This window comes from Schistocerca serialis, chromosome 4 (genome assembly GCF_023864345.2).
Source record: "Schistocerca serialis cubense isolate TAMUIC-IGC-003099 chromosome 4, iqSchSeri2.2, whole genome shotgun sequence".
Taxonomy (NCBI): Eukaryota; Metazoa; Arthropoda; class Insecta; order Orthoptera; family Acrididae; genus Schistocerca; species Schistocerca serialis.
In genome coordinates, this window is record NC_064641.1 from 890,841,226 (window position 1) to 890,857,872 (window position 16,647).

At 45.8% G+C, this 16,647-nt stretch overlaps 1 pseudogene; it reads right to left on the minus strand.

The window, feature by feature from the left end:
• Positions 1–13,603: 13,603 nt before the first annotated feature.
• On the minus strand, positions 13,604–13,721 carry LOC126476133 (5S ribosomal RNA; annotated as a pseudogene).
• Positions 13,722–16,647: the final 2,926 nt, after the last annotated feature.

Here is a 16,647-nt window from a genome sequence, read left to right on the forward strand (position 1 = left end):
AAGGCATTCCAGATATGCTCAGTAATGTCATGTCTGGGGAGTTCAGTGGCCAGCGGAAGTGTTTTGACTCAGAAGAGTGTTGCTGAAGCCACTCTGTAGCAGTTCCGGATTTGTGGGGTGTCGCATTGTCCTGTTGGAATTGCCCAAGTCCGTCGGAATGCACAATGGACATGAATGGATGCAGCTGATCAGACAGGATGCTTACATGCGTGTCACCAATCAGAGTCGTGTCTAGACGTGTCAGGGGTCTCATACCACTCGCACTACACACGCCCCACAACACTGCAGGGCCTCCACCAGTTTGAGAAATCCCCTGCTGACCTCCAGGGTCTCCATACCCGTACACGCCCATCTGCTCGATACACTTTGAAACGTGACTCGTCTGACCAGGCAACACGTTTCCAGTCATCAACAGTCCGATGCCGGTGTTGACGCGCCCACGCGAGGCGTAAAGCTTTGAGTCGTGCAGTCATCAAGGATGCACGAGTGGGCCTTCGGCTCGGAAAGCACTTATCGATGATGTTTCGTTGAGTCGTTCGCACGCTGACACTTGTTGATGGCCCAGCACTGAAATCTGCAGCAATTTGCGAAAGAGTTGCATTTCTGTTACGTTGGCCGATTCTCTTCACTCGTCGTTAGTCCCGTTCTTGCAGAATCTTTACCCGGCCGCAGCGATATGGGGGTTTGATGTTTTACCGAATTCCTAATGTTCACAGTACACTCGTGAAATGGTCGTACGGGAAAATCCAAACTTCATCGCTACCTCGGAGATGCTCTGCCCCATCGTCGTGCGCCGACTATAACATTATGTTCAAACTCACTTAAATCGTGGTAACCTGCCACTGTAACAGCAGTAACCGATCTAACAACTGCGTCAGACACTTGTTGTCTAATATAGACGTTGCCGACCCCAGCGCCATATTCTGCCTGTTTACACATCTTTGTATTTGAATACGCATACCTATACCAGTTTCTTTGGCGGTATTTGATAATACAGGACGAGGTCCTCTTCTCTGAACTTTTCTGATGTCCCCTTTCAGTCCTATCTGATGAGAATCCCACACCCCACAGCGATATTTCGCAACAGAGCTCACAAGCGTATTGTAACAGTTCCTTTAGTAAACCTGTTACATTTTCTGTTCTGTCAATAAATAGCAATCTTTAGCTTGCTTTCGTCCCAACATTATCTATGTAATCGTTATTTCATTAAAATTGCTTATGCACATACTAGTCGCACCTGCTGTCAACAACAAATCTTACAAGGTTCGTAATTTCGCAGATACCCTCCACTAAGAAACGGAATAACAGTTCAAGTCATTCACAATTGTAACCCTAAGTATTTAGTTGAGTTTAGAGCCTTTAGATTTATGTGTTTTATCGTCTAACAGATAAATAACAGATACTTTTTAATGCTCATGTATATGACTACAAAGTTTTCATTATTTGGAGTCAATTGATAGTTTTTGCACGATACAGATATCTTGTCCGAATCATTTTGCAATTCGCTTTGATCAACTGATGACATTACATGACGATAAATAACAGCTTCATCTGAAAAAATCTAAGAGAACTGCTGAGACTGCCTTCTAAATCATTCATTTACATCAGGAATAACAGAAGGCCTATAACACTTCGTCGGGGAACGGCAGAATTTCTTCTGTATTACTCCGTGACTTCCCGTCAGTTATTACGAGCTGTGACCTTTCTGAGAGGGAATCACGAATCCAGTGACACAACTGAAGCTTGTCAGGAACGGCGCCAAAAGCCTTCTGGAAATCTAAAAGTATGGAATCAATCTGACGTCCCCTGCCGTTAGCACTTGTTAGTTCGTGAGGATAAAGAACTAGATGCGTTTCACGAGAACGATATTTTCTGAATCCATGTTGACTATCTGTAGATAAATATTTATATTCTTCGAACACAGTGTATGTTCCAAAATCCTACTGTGGTGTCACCGCCAGACGCCACACTTGCTAGGTGGTAGCCTTTAAATCGGCCGCGGTCCGTTAGTATACGTCGGACCCGCGTGTCGCCACTGTCAGTGATTGCAGACCGAGCGCCGCCACACGGCAGGTCTAGAGAGACTTCCTAGCACTCGCCCCAGTTGTACAGCCGACTTTGCTAGCGATGGTTCACTGACAAAATACGCTCTCATTTGCCGAGACGATAGTTAGCATAGCCTTCAGCTACGTCATTTGCTACGACCTAGCAAGGCGCCATTATCATTTGCTATTTATCTTGTGATGCATGTACCGTCAGACCGATGTTCACCAATTATGGATTAAAGTTAAGTATTCCAGAAGCTACGTACCTTTTTTGCTAGTTTCAAGACCTTGTCCTGTTCCAGACCTCACGCCAGCCCGCGTGAGCTTAAACGCGTGCCTTTCGGCTTCCTGTCATAGTGGATTGGCTGTCTTGCCAGTCCACAACACCTACTGCAAATCGACGTTAGTGATATGGGTATGTAATTCAGCGGATTACTCCTATTACCTGTCTTGGGTTTTGGTGCGACTTGTGCAACTTACCCGTCTCTGGGCACTGATCTTTCTACGAGCGAGCTATCGTGTATGACTACCAAGTATGGAGCTATTCTATCAGCATATTCTGGCGGCCGGAATGATTTTCGTCATCACCAATTATTGAATACTGAAAAGACGTGAAATCAAACGCGTACAACACTTACAATGTGGTGTGAATCAGTTTCAAACTCAGGCAACTGTCGTGTGGAAGCCGGCCGCGGTGGCCGAGCGGTTCTAGGCGTTTCAGTCTGGAACCGCGCGACTGCTAAGGTAGCAGGTTCGAATCCCACCTCGGGCATAGATGTGTGTGATGTCCTTAGGTTAGTTAGGTTTAAGTAGTTCTAAGTACTAGGGGACTGATGACCTCAGATGTTAAGTCCCATAGTGCTCAGAGCCATCTGAACCATTTTTTGCAAAAGTAGAGAGGGGCCGCCATGAAAATAAACACAATTAGCAGCAGATTAAGGGAAAGGCCGAGGAAAGTGCAGGACATTCAGGCGATTTTGTTGTTGTTGTTGTGGTCTTCAGTCCTGAGACTGGTTTGATGCAGTTCTCCATGCTACTCTATCCTGTGCAAGATTCTTCATCTCCCAGTACCTACTGCAACCTACATCCTTCTGTATCTGTCTAGTGTATTCATCTCTTGGTTTCCCTCTCCGATTTTTACCCTCCACGCTGCCCTCCAATACCAAATTGGTGATACCTTGATGCCTCAGAACATGTCCTACCAACCGATCCCTTCTTCTTGTCAAGTTGTGCCACAAACTTCTCTTCTCCCCAAACCTATTCAGTACCTCCTCTTCAGCATTCTTCTGTTGCACCACATTTCGAAAGCTTCTGTTCTCTTCTTGTCCAAACTAGTTATCGTACATGTTTCACTTCCATACATGGCTACACTCCATACAAATACTCTCAGAAACGGCTTACTGAAACTTAAATCTATACTCGATGTTAATAAATTTCTCTTCTTCAGAAACGCTTTCCTTGCCATTGCCAGTATACATTTTATATCCTCTCTACTTCGACCATCATCAGTTATTTTGCTCCCCAAATAGCAAAACTCCTTTACTACTTTAAGTGTCTCATTTCCTAATCTAATTCCCTCAGCATCACCCGACTTAATTCGACTACATTCCGTTATCCTTGTTTTGCTTTTGTTGATGTTCATCTTATATCCTCCTTTCAGTACACCATCCATTCCGTTCAACTGCTCTTCTAACTCCTTTGCTGCCTCTGACAGAATTACAATGTCATAGGCGAACCTCAAAGTTTTTATTTCTTCTCCATGGATTTTAATACCTACTTCGAATTTTTCTTTTGTTTCCTTTACTGCTTGCTCAATGTACAGATTGAATAACATCGAGTATAGGCTACAACCCTGTCTCACTCCCTTTCCAACCACTGCTGCCCTTTCATTCCCCTCGACTCTTATAACTGCCATCTGGCTTCTGTACAAATTGTAAATAGCCTTTCGCTCCCTATATTTTACCCCTGCCACCTTCTTAATTTGAAAGAGAGTATTCCAGTCAACATTGTCAAAAGCTTTCTCTAAGTCTACAAATGCTAGAAACGTACTTTTGTCTTTCCTTAATCTAGCTTCTAAGATAAGTCGTAGGGTCAGTGTTCCAATATTTCTACGGAATCCAAACTGATCTTCCCCGAGGTCGGCTTCTATCAGTTTTTCCATTCGTCTGTAAAGAATTCGCGTTAGTATTTTGCATGCGTGACTTATTAAACTGATTGTTATCCGTCATTTATGACAGGTAGGGCAAAGAAGACCGGGTAGCAGCTCAGAGAGCTTCCCTCGCGCCTCGGCCCGCCACTGCCAGCAGAGCCGTTTAGACAGCACGTGTCGCGTCCACATCCTGCGCCGTCGTGTGAGCGACAGCTGGTCGACCGCAACTGCCGGCCACGTCCGCAGCTGGCCACCAACTGTACACTGGGGCAGCTGCCCACTCCACAGCAGATAACACTGCGGCGTCGTTGCAGTCTCACACCGCCCTGCAGCAAGTCACTGTGCAGAAAGAAAACGACAGTCAGTGACAAAAATTAAAATATGCACAACTGGCCATTGAAATTGCTACACGAAGAAGAAACGCAGATGATAAACGGGTATTCATTGGAGAAATATATTATACTAGAAGTGACATGTGATTACATTTCCACGCATTTTGGGTGCATAGATCCTGAGAAATCAGTACCCAGAACAACCTCCTCTGGCCGTAATAACGGCCTTGATACGCCTGGGCATTCAGTTAAACAGAGCTTGGATGGTGTGTACAGGTACAGCTGCCCATGCAGCTTCAACACGATACCACAGTTCAAGAGGAAAAATGACGAGCCAGTTGCTCGGCCACCATTGACCAGATGTTTTTATTTGGTGAGAGATCTGGAGAATGTGCTGGCCAGGGCAGAAGTCGAAAATTTTCTGTATCCAGCAAGGCCCGTACGACCTGCAAAATGCGGTCGTGGATTATCCTGAGGTGACCGAGACGTGTAAGCAATGGCACCCCATACCATCACGCTGGGTGATACGCCAGTATGGCGATGACGAATACACGCTTCTAATGTGCGTTCACCTTGATGTCGCCAGACACGGATGCGACTATCGTGAAGCTGTAAACAGAACCTGCATTCATACGAAAAAATGACGTTTTGCCATTCGTGCACCCAGGTTCCTCGTTCAGTACACCATCGCAGGCCCTCCTGTCTGTGATGCAGCGTCAAGGGTAACCGCAGCCATGGTCTCCGAGGTGGATAGTCGATGCTGCTGCTAAAGTCGTCGAACTGTTCGTGCAGATGGTTGTTGTCTTGCAAACATCCCCATATTTTGACTCAGGGATCGAGACGTGGCTGCACGATCCGTTACAGCCATGCGGATAAGATGCCTGCCATTTCGACTGCTAGTGATATGAGGCCGTTGGGATCCAGCACGGCGTTCCGTATTACCCCCCTGAAGCCACCGATTCCATATTGTGCTAACAGTCATTGGATCTCGACTAACGAGAGCAGCAATGTCGCGATACGATAAACCGCAGTCGCGATTTGCTACAATACGACCTTTATCAAAGTCGGAAACTTGATGGTACGCACTTCTCCTCGTTACACGGGGCATCACAACAACGTTTCACCAGGCAACGCCGGTCAACTGCTGTTTGTGTATGAGAATCGAGCTTTCCTCGTGTCACTACGTTGTAGGTGTCGCCACCGACGCCAACCTTGTGTGAATGCTCTAAAAAGCTAATCATTTGCATATCACAGCATATTCTTCCTGTCGGTTCACGTCAGCTTCGTGGTGTAGCAATTTTAAGTGCCAGTAGTGTAGAAGAAATCACATAGTAATTAACACACTAGATAAAGTGTTGAAAATTCCATTTAAGAGGCAGTAAGGCGGGAGCCACGGCCGTGGCCGTGGTGTTCCAGCGTGTAGAACACAACTATCCAGCTCTAGGGGTATCGGGTTTAGTCCTGGATAGGGGCGGGGACTTTTCCTAGTTTCAGTCTCTCCAAAGCTGTCTCAGATTCACTCAAGCTGCTGTCAAATGAGCACCAAAGATGTCTCTTGGCGCTAAATGCAGATCTGCGGTAAGACCGATAGCATGCACCACATAATTTGTAAGGGTCCAGTTTCCTCAGTCAGCCTATAATACACTCATGTTCAGAAAAAAAAAACAGAACACTGCAGAAATGATTAGCATTTCAGTCCCTCCGGTTTAGCTTCTGTCCTGTTGCGGAGTAGCCACAGGATCCTCTATGGGCCTTGTTAACTCTCTCAGCGCCAAGCCCGTAGATTGTACGGGCCATGCTCTCTTCCAAAGGTGCCAAGCCCGTAGATTGCACGGGCCAGTGTATTTTGTTGATTAAAAAGCGCTGCATTTTGCCTTCATATCTCTGACTGCCGATGTACAATATTTATACTGTTATTTCTTAGTTGCGAGAATAGATGGCGTGAATGTGAGTCTTGTTTCCACGATATTTCGTTCGTTTTGCGTCATTGTTTTCATCTGCGGATAGAACTCATTATTGGTATTCGGTGTACAAGAAATGGCCCGCCGTGGTTTATCTGATGAAGCAATTGCCGACTTCTGAATTTTGTTTACAGATAGATAGTGAAGATAGTTCGGCTGACACAGGTCTCTTTGAAAGGGACGGCAATATCATGTGTTCAGGCACAGAACTGTAAAATAATGTCGGAAACGGTATTTTCATTTGCTCTTACTAGGAGTATTGAATGCATTTTGGTTACAGCGTTCCTTTCAGACCAAGAAAATGATAATATCTGATTTATTACAAATTTTGCCAACAGCTCCAAACAACCAAAACGGACATATAGGCTGAGTCACACAGAGACATTTCCTGTAACATTTACCACCCACAAGGAAAAACATGTCTCCCGTGTATGTTATGTTTGTTCTTCAAAATCAAAGAAAGAAAGTGGGAAAGCAAACAGACAGGTTATTGGTGGGAACAGTGTTGTGTGGCTTTATGTATAGAACGCTGTTTTAAAATATTTTATACGAAAATGGGGTATCAATCCAATTAGAAAGTGCTATTGTATTTAAATACGATATTCATCAGTGATTATTATGTATTCATGATCTCATTTACTCTATACATATAACTGTATGACTTTTTCTTAATTTTACGAAAACAATATCATGCATAATAATATAATTTGTCAATGTTGTACCAGACATGGTTTTGTTCACAATTGCATATTAAAGAAGACAAAATGGGCTTAAAATACGGTTAATTTTGTAAGTATATGTTCGATATTTTCCAAGACATAAATTTTTGAACAGAGCTGAAATTGACTGGATCCTGCGGACATTGACAAATATTGCGCGGGTACTGAGAGCGTTAACGTGTTCCACAAGTGATAAGGCGCAAATGGCGTCCATTGGTATAGCCACCCATGCTGCATTCACCTGGTTCCAAAGTTCATCTGCGGTGGTTGGCATTCGGTCACAGCGTTGCACCCATCGTTTTACCACATCCCACCCATTTTCGATTGGCGACGAGTCTTGTGATCCGACGGGCCAGGACAAAAGGCTGACATCCCTTCACACCAACAACGCACGTGTTCGTGCATCAACATGTGATTATGCATTGTCTTGCTGAAAAATGACGTCTGGGGTGGTGTGCAGAAAATGTATGGCTTTGAGCTCCAGGGTGTCATTCACGTAGGTCACACAGGTCATCAGTCCTGCCGCTAGTCTCAGTGCTCTGGAAACGCACCAAACGTGACTGTACCCAACAGCACCCCACATTATAAGGCCTTGAGTTGCACTGTACGCCTTGTGCGAATGCAACGATAATTAAATCAAGCTGTCGACAGATATACATCAACGAGGACAGTCGAAAATGTGGGCCCCGACAGGGACTCGAACCCGAAATCTCCTCCTTACACGGCAGACGTACTATGCATCTGAGCCACCGAGGGATAGTGCGACTGCAGGTATTTATCCCCTGTACACTCCCCGTGAGACCCACATTCCCACCTTAATGTCCACACACTACATTCTACATCTACATCTACACTTATACTCCGCAAGCCACCCAACGGTGTGTGGCGGAGGGCAATTTACGTGTCACTGTCATTACCTCCCTTTTCTGCTCCAGTCGCGCATGGTTCGCGGGAAGACCGACTGTCTGAAAGCCTCCGTGCGCGCTCGAACCTCTCTAATTTTACATTCGTGATCTCCTCGCGTGGTGTAAGTAGGGGGAATTAATATTTTCGATACCTCATCCAGAAACGCACCCTCTCGAAACCTGGACAGCAAGCTACACCGCGATGCAGAGCGCCTCTCTTGCAGAGTCTGGCACTTGAGTTTATTAAACATCTCCGTAACGGTATCACGGCTACCAAATAACCCTGTGACGAAACGCGCCGCTCTTCTTTGGATCTTCTCTATCTCCTCCGTCAACCCGATCTGGTACGGATCCCACACTGATGAGCAATACTCAAGTATAGCTCGAACGAGTGTTTTGTAAGCCACCTCCTTTGTTGATGGACTACATTTTCTAAGGACTCTCCCAATGAATCTCAACCTGGTACCCGCCTTAGCAACAATTAATTTTATATGATCGTTCCACTTCAAATCGTCCCGCACGCATACTCCCACATATTTTACAGAAGTAACTGCTACCAGTGTTTGTTCCGCTATCATATAATCATACAATAAAGGATCCTTCTTTCTATGTATTCGCAATACATTACATTTGTCTATGTTAAGGGTCAGTTGCCACTCCCTGCACCAAGTGCCTATCCGCTGCAGATCTTCCTGCATTTCGCTACAATTTTCTAATGCTGCAACTTCTCTGTATACTACAGCATCATCCGCGAAAAGCCGCATGGGACTTCCGACACTATCTACTAGGTCTACATTCGTAGTGCCCCTGCCCATTACACTCATTACTCGCGGCAGACAATCTTACCGAGTCCCGTATGAGTTCGGGTAATGCGTGTGCATCCAGCACAGAAGAAGAAGGCCAGGACATGCCCGAAAGAACAGGTACCATCTTCATTTAGTTAAGGCCGACTGGCCATTGAACATGTTCTTCTGTGCTGGATGAACACGCATTGCCCGAACTCTTACGGGACTCGGTAACATTATCTTCCGCGAGTAATGAGTGTAATGGGCAGGGGCACTACGAATGTAGTGTGTGGACATTAAGATGTGGGTCTCACGGGGAGCGTGCAAGGGATAAATTACCTGCTGTCGCACTATCCCTCGGTGGCTCAGATGGATAGAGCGTCTGCCATGTAAGGATGAGATCCCGGGTTCGAGTTCCTGTCGGGACACACGTTTTCAACTGTCCTCGTTGATGTCAACAGCTTAGGGTCTTGATTTAATTATCATTCCATTCTAAGAGAGCTGCATGGTCACCGATGGTACCTGTTCTTTCGGACATGTCCGAAAGAAATACCATCTTCATATTGTGCGAATCCAGGCACTGATTCCTCCGCGCCTCTCTGCGGCGAATCAATACGCGGCAATCATTTTCAAAAAACAGAATCTGGATTCTTCGGAAACCACTATGTGTACGCTGTGTTGCACTGTTCCAGTGTCGCGCCAGAGCCGAGGTGGACTCAGATCTGCCCTTCTGTGGCATTCGGATGAGATGCTGATCTTCTACGGGAGCGGTCTGTGTGGTGCAACCTGACCCAGCTCGTCTTTTTCTACAGCCTTCCGTGAACCACACTGTACACACCCGTTGTACTGCCGAAACAGTTCCACAGGAGCAGCAGTTTGCCCGATGGATGCATCGCATTACCTCATTCCAGTAATGCGCCCTCATTCGATCTCACTGATTTGACGGCACTGTCCGCGCGTACGTCTGCGAGGCATACTGTACCTCTGTTCAAGTCACCTTAGGTTTATACCGACAACGAGAGACGCCGGCACATTTTACCGCTAGGTCGTGTTGCGCCGCGATATCGATGTGGACCGTGAACCGCGAGCCGACATGGTTCAAATGCTAATCATTTCTGCGGAACATACTAATGTACATCATCTGTGAATATGAATGTCGTATCTCTAGTCATTCAAGGCCTTCTGCTTCTTCTGAACATGAGTGTATTAGCGACCTTCACGATCTTCTTTTTTTGTAAAAACTAATGAAGCAATCAATGTAAATCTTTTTGCACATTGTGGTGTCACCGTCAGACACCACACTTGCTAGGTGGTAGCCTTTAAATCGGCCGCGGTCCGGTAGTATACGTCGGACCCACGTGTCGCCACTGTCAGTGATAGCAGATCGAGCGCCGCCACACGGCAGGTCTAGAGAGACGTACTAGCACTCGCCCCAGTTGTACAGCCGACTTTGCTGGCGATGCTACACTGACGAAGACTCTCTCATTTGCCGAGAAGATAGTTAGCATTGCCTTCAGCTAAGTCAATTGCTACGACCTAGCAAGGCGCCATCACCAAGTTATATTGAGATGATAATACTGTATCAACAAGACCAACGTTCACCAATTGTGGATTAAAGTTAAGTATTCCAGAAGCTACGTACTTTTCTTTATAGCATTCATTACGTATCCTGTTTCAGACCTCACGCCAGCCTGCGTGAGTTTAAGCGCGTGCCTTTCGGCTTCCTCTCATTGTGTCTAGGCTGTCTTGTCTAGACACAACATACATAATTTATTCCTTCTTCTACACCTACATCTACGCGATTACTGTGCTATTCACAATAAAGTGCCTGGCAGAGGGTTCAATGAACCACTTTCATGCCGTCTCTCTGCCGTTCCAGTCTCGAACGACACGCGGGAAAAACGAGCACTTAAATTTTTCCGTGCGAGCCCTTATTCCTCTAATTTTATCGTGATGATCATTCCTCCGTATGTAGATGGGTGCCAACAGAATGTTTTCGCAATCGGAGGAGAAAACTAGTGATTGAAATTTCATGAGAAGATCCTGTCGCAACGAAAAACGCCTTTGTTTTAATGATTGCCACTCCAATTCACGTATCATGTCTATGACATTATCTCCCCTATTTCGTGATAATACAAAACGAGCTGCCCTTCTTTGTACTTTTTCGATGTCATTCGTCAGTCCCACCTGATGCGGATCCCACACCGCACAGCAGTACTCCAGAATAAGGCGGACAAGCGTGGTGTAAGCAGTCTCTTTAGCAGACCTGTTGCACCTTCTAAGTGTTCTGCCAGTGAATCGCGGTCTTTGGTTTGCACTATCCACAATGTTATCTATGTGATCGTTCCAATTTAGGTTATTTGTAATTGTAAACCCTAAGTATTTAGTTGAATTTACAGCCCTTAGATTTGTGTGACTTATCGCGTAATCGAAATTTAGCTGATTTCTTTTAGTACTCATGTGATTAACTTCACAGTTTTCTTTATTCAGGGTCAGTTGCCACTTTTCGCACCATACAAATATCTTATCTAACCCATTTTGCAAGGCGTTTTGATCATCTAATGACTTTACAAGACGGTGAATGACAGCACCATCTGTAAACAATCTAAGACGGCTACTCAGATTGTCTCCTATGTCGATAATATAGATCAAGGACGATAGAGGACCTATTACACTTCCTTGGGGAACGCCGGATATTACTTCCGTTTTACTCGATGACTTTCCGTCTATTACTACGAACTGTGACCTACCTGACAGGAAATCACGAATCCAGTCCCACAACTGAGGCGATACTCCGTAGGCACGCAGTTTGGTTAGAAGACGCTTGTGAGGAACGGTGTCGAAAGCCGTCTACAAATCTAAAAATATGGAATCAATTTGACATTCCATGTCGATAGCACTTATTACTTCGTGAGTATAACATGGACAATCTGGATAACGTTTTCAGATTTACTTGAGAAATTCAATCATCTTTAAGTCCCCTCTTCGTGGAGTTAAAATTGCTCTGTGTCCTTGAAGAAAGTCGTGCAGTCTGCAAATCTTACCTGAAATCAAATAACAATTTTCGTAATCTATAAGATATTGCACACAGAGCATTGGCATAGATTTTTTGAAATTTGACAAAATAATAAAATGTCGGACTTTGAAACAAAGATGTAGTTCTGTCGTGCGTTTTTGGTCACGTATTATGCAGTAACTAGTGCTTAAATTAAAATAAAACTGTAGCAGACATCTTTCGGTATCTTTATTAGTGCGCCCGCAATCCATTCCGAGAGCCTGATAGATACACCGCGTTTTCTTGATGGGGTCCACGGTCGATGTTTTCTGGTCAGCGCCATCATCGAACCGTTCGACAGGAAGCCATACGTAGGCATACATAGGCCAATACATTTATCTCTTATTACTATCTGGATGCGGAGCCCGATGGCCTTCCATGTGACAAGTTGAAGACCAGTTAGCTCGAATGCTTTGGCTGTCAATTGCAGGTTATGGCAGCCCGCCACGTGTTTTTCAGCTGTCAAACCCCAAGGAGAGTCGTGCAGAGAATATTTACAAGCTGTGGGGCATCACCTCCTGAAAACATACCGGCTTTTTCTCAAAAACGTTCAAATGTGTGTGAATTTCTAAGCGACCAAACTGTTTAGGTCATCGCTCTCTAGACTTACACACCACTTAAACTAGCTTGTGCTAAGAAGAACACACACAGCCATGCCCGAGGGAGGACTCGAACCACCGGCGGGAGGGGCCGCGCAGTCCGTGACAGGACGCCTCAAACCGCACGGCCACTAACGCGCCTCAGATTTTTCTATTTCAATGAAACCTGTGCGTGCAGTTCGATTTCTTTGGAGTGACGAGTGACGGGTAACAATGAAAACACTTATAACTGCAAAATCAAAGTGGCAGCATTGCGACAAATCCCTGCCTACATACAGCACAACAGAATAAAATGTGTGTACATACTTGTTAGTCTTGAAATTATTTTAACATCACTGATTTTTAAGAGAACATCGCAAACATTAAAAATACCGAAAATTGAGAACATGCTATTAGAAGCTCCGCCGAACAAATCTTGTCAATTTTTTTTTAAAATATGGAAATCCTACATAATTCCTCTACATGAGAAAAACGCTTGTATATGAGGACCTGTCCTCATTCGAAGTAAAGTCTCACGTTATAATCTATAAAGTATTACCCGTACTGGTGAGATAATTAGTTGTCACGGTATCAAAAATGCAACCTGAGGCAAAATCCAAGTGCAGACAAACACATTAAGTTAAAAACCGTATGCAAAGACACGCGAAGAATACTCAAAAAATACCTTGAGAGCATACATTATATAACAAATGGAAGTAAAACGATATGACAATGTCCCTTACATCACTGAACAAGTGGGCAACACGATAGTGAAACAAACAAGGACCTAAAACTCGGTTTAACTAAGGGGAGTCCTCCAAAATCTCAGCCGACAACGTCATACTATTTACTAAAACTAAACTAAATTCCTCCCGAACAGGCCATGAAGGCCCAACGATACTGACCGGCCGCCGTGTCATCCTCAGCTCAGAGGCGTCACGGGATGCGGAGACAGAGGGGCATGTGGTCAGCACACCGCTCTCCCGGCCGTACGTCAGTTTCCGAGACTGGAGCCGCTACTTCTCAATCAAGTAGCTCCTCAGTTTGCCTCACAAGGGGTGAGTGCACCCCACTTGCCAACAGCCCTCGGCAGACCGGATGGTCACCCATCCAAGTGCTGGCCCAGCCCAACAGCGCTTAACTTCTGTGATCTGACAGGAACCGGTGTTACCGCTGCGGCAAGGCCGTTGGCCATACTGTTTACGTGGAAGGATAAAGTATCACACTAACGACCTATCTATAAAATGGTCAGCCCATCTACATAGGAAATGACACACAGCAAGTTGTATCGCGATAGGTAAAACTAAGAAATAGATAAGAGTGCAAATACAACACAAAAGTATAGGACCACTAATTGAGTAACTTACTTGCGCACCAAACTGGTTCAACGATTGTTCGCGAAAATGAATTTATTAACTGACATCATACTGTAACTGAGTGAACAATACTACTCAAAAGATACAAAGTGATGGAGAAGCCTGTCGTGTTACACTGACGAGTCTTGAGAGGGAATGGAAGGACTGCAAGGATCCACGTCAAAGAAGTCTCGTGGTCGTGGGCTGCCTTCTCTGCACCTGCTCCACTGAAAAGAGGGCTGTAGGGTGAGTTAAAATACAGAATTCGGCTGGGATCTCACGGTACACTGGATGCAATCATAAATCAGTGCATGAGGATATATACACTGGAAGCACCCGTGGCACATCCGTTTCATAAACAGTTCTATATACAAAGTCTACTAACTGCCTTCTTGGTAGTAGTGTAGCTTCTCATAGTCCTCTGAGTTTAAGTCTCAATATAGCAGAGGCGAGCCGGACTAAGTGTTGACTACATGGAAATAAGTCTAATCCTCCCCGTAGTTTCGCAGCGCTGCACTGCGATCTCACAGCATCAGAACTCCAGCTAAACCATATCCGACCGACTGAATTGCTGCTCCATCACTGCCATCTCTCCCATCACCATCTCAACAATATGGCGGCTAGCGTTTTTATAGCGGCAACGGTCTTGCCGCAGTGGATACACCGATTCCCGTGAGATCACCGAAGTCTGTCGGGCGTGGCCGGCACTTGGATGGGTGACCATCCAGGCCGCCATGCGCTGTTGCCATTTTTCGGGGTGCACTCAGCCTCGTGATACCAATTAAGTAGCTACTCGGCCGAATAGTAGCGGCTTCGGTCAAGAATACCATCATAACGACTGGGAGAGCGGAGTGCTTACCCCACGCCCCTCCTATCCGCATCATCCACAGGATGACACGGCGGTCGGATGGTCCCGGTCGGCCTGAAGACGGAGTGAGTGCTTTTTATAGCGGTAGTGCACCCGGCACCACTTGTTCTAGAAGTTTCCAGTACTCTTGAGCATTGCGTGTGTGTCATGCGGTAGCACGTGAGGACCGGCCGGAGTGGCCGTGCGGTTCTAGGCGCTACAGTCTGGAACCGCGTGACCGCTACGGTCGCAGGTTCGAATCCTGCCTCGGGCATGGATGTGTGTGATGTCCTTAGGTTAGTTAGGTTTAAGTAGTTCTAAGTTCTAGGGGACTGATGACCACAGCAGTTAAGTCCCATAGTGCTCAGAGCCATTTGAACCATTTAGCACGTGTGGCCTATGAGACGAACAGGCCGTACGCCGCTGTCCAAGGGTTGCGTCTTGCGATGGCTCTCGAGCCTCGAGATGCGGCATAGTCTGCTCTTGTTAGCAGAGTCAACATTACACATAAGCTGGGTCCAGTCAAGTCTGCCTTGCTGGTAGCAAGAATTTCCAAGCGTACATCTTACTAGCTTTTTAACTTGATTTTCTATCATTCGCGACAAGCGCAAGGCGAAGATAGTTGGTTGGTTGTTTCGGGGAAGGAGACCAGACAGCGAGGTCATTGGTCTCATCGGATTAGGGAAGGACGGGGAAGGAAGTCGGCCGTGCCCTTTGAAAGGAACCATCCCGGCATTTGCCTGGAGCGATTTAGGGAAATCACGGAAAACCTAAATCAGGATGGCCGGACGCGGGATTGAACCGTCGTCCTCCCGAATGCGAGTCCAGCGTCTAACCGCTGCGCCACCTCGCTCGGTAGGGCGAAGAAAGAAGCTGTTGGTAGAAGTCTAAATACGAGGAGGGAAGCGTCCTGGGACCTCTGCTGTTCCTGATCTATATAAATGACCTGGGTGACAATCTGGCAGTTCTCTTAGGTTGTTCGCAGATGATGCTGTAATTTACCGTCTAGTTAGGTCATCCGAAGACCAGTATCAGTTGCAAAGCGATTTAGGAAAGATTGCTGTATAGTGTGGCAGGTGGCAGTTGACGCTAAATAACGGAAAGTGTGAGGTGATCCACATGAGTCCCAGAAGAAATCCGTTGGAATTCAATTACTCGATAACTAGTACAATTCTCAAGGCTGTCAATTCAACTAAGTACCTGGGTGTTAAAATTACGAACAACTTCAGTTGGAAAGACCACATAGATAATATTGTGGGAAGGGCGAGCCAAAGGTTGCGTTTCGTTGGCAGGACACTTAGAAGATGCAATAAGTCCACTAAAGAGACAGCTTACACTACACTCGTTCGTCCTCTGTTAGAATATTGCTGCGCGGTGTGGGATCCTTACCAGGTGGGATTGACGGAGGACATCGAAAGGGTACAAAAAAGGGCAGCTCGTTTTGTATTATCACGTAATAGGGGAGAGAGTGTGGCAGATATGATACGCGAGTTGGGATGGAAGTCATTAAAGCAAAGACGTCTTTCGTCGCGGAGAGATCTATTTAGGAAATTTCAGTCACCAACTTTCTCTTCCGAATGCGAAAATATTTTGTTGAGCCCAACCTACATAGGTAGGAATGATCATCAAAATAAAATAAGAGAAATGAGAGGTCGAACAGAAAGGTTTAGGTGTTCGTTTTTCCCGCTCGCTGTTCAGGAGTGGAATGGTAGAGAGATAGTATGAAACTTCCTGGCAGATTAAAACAGTGTGCCCGACCGAGACTCGAACTCGGGACCTTTGCCTTTCGCGGGCAAGTGCTCTACCAACTGAGCTACCGAAGCACGACTCACACCCGGTACTCACAGCTTTACTTCTGTCAGTACCTCGTCTCCTACCTTCCAAACTTTACAGAAGCTCTCCTGCGAACCTTGCAG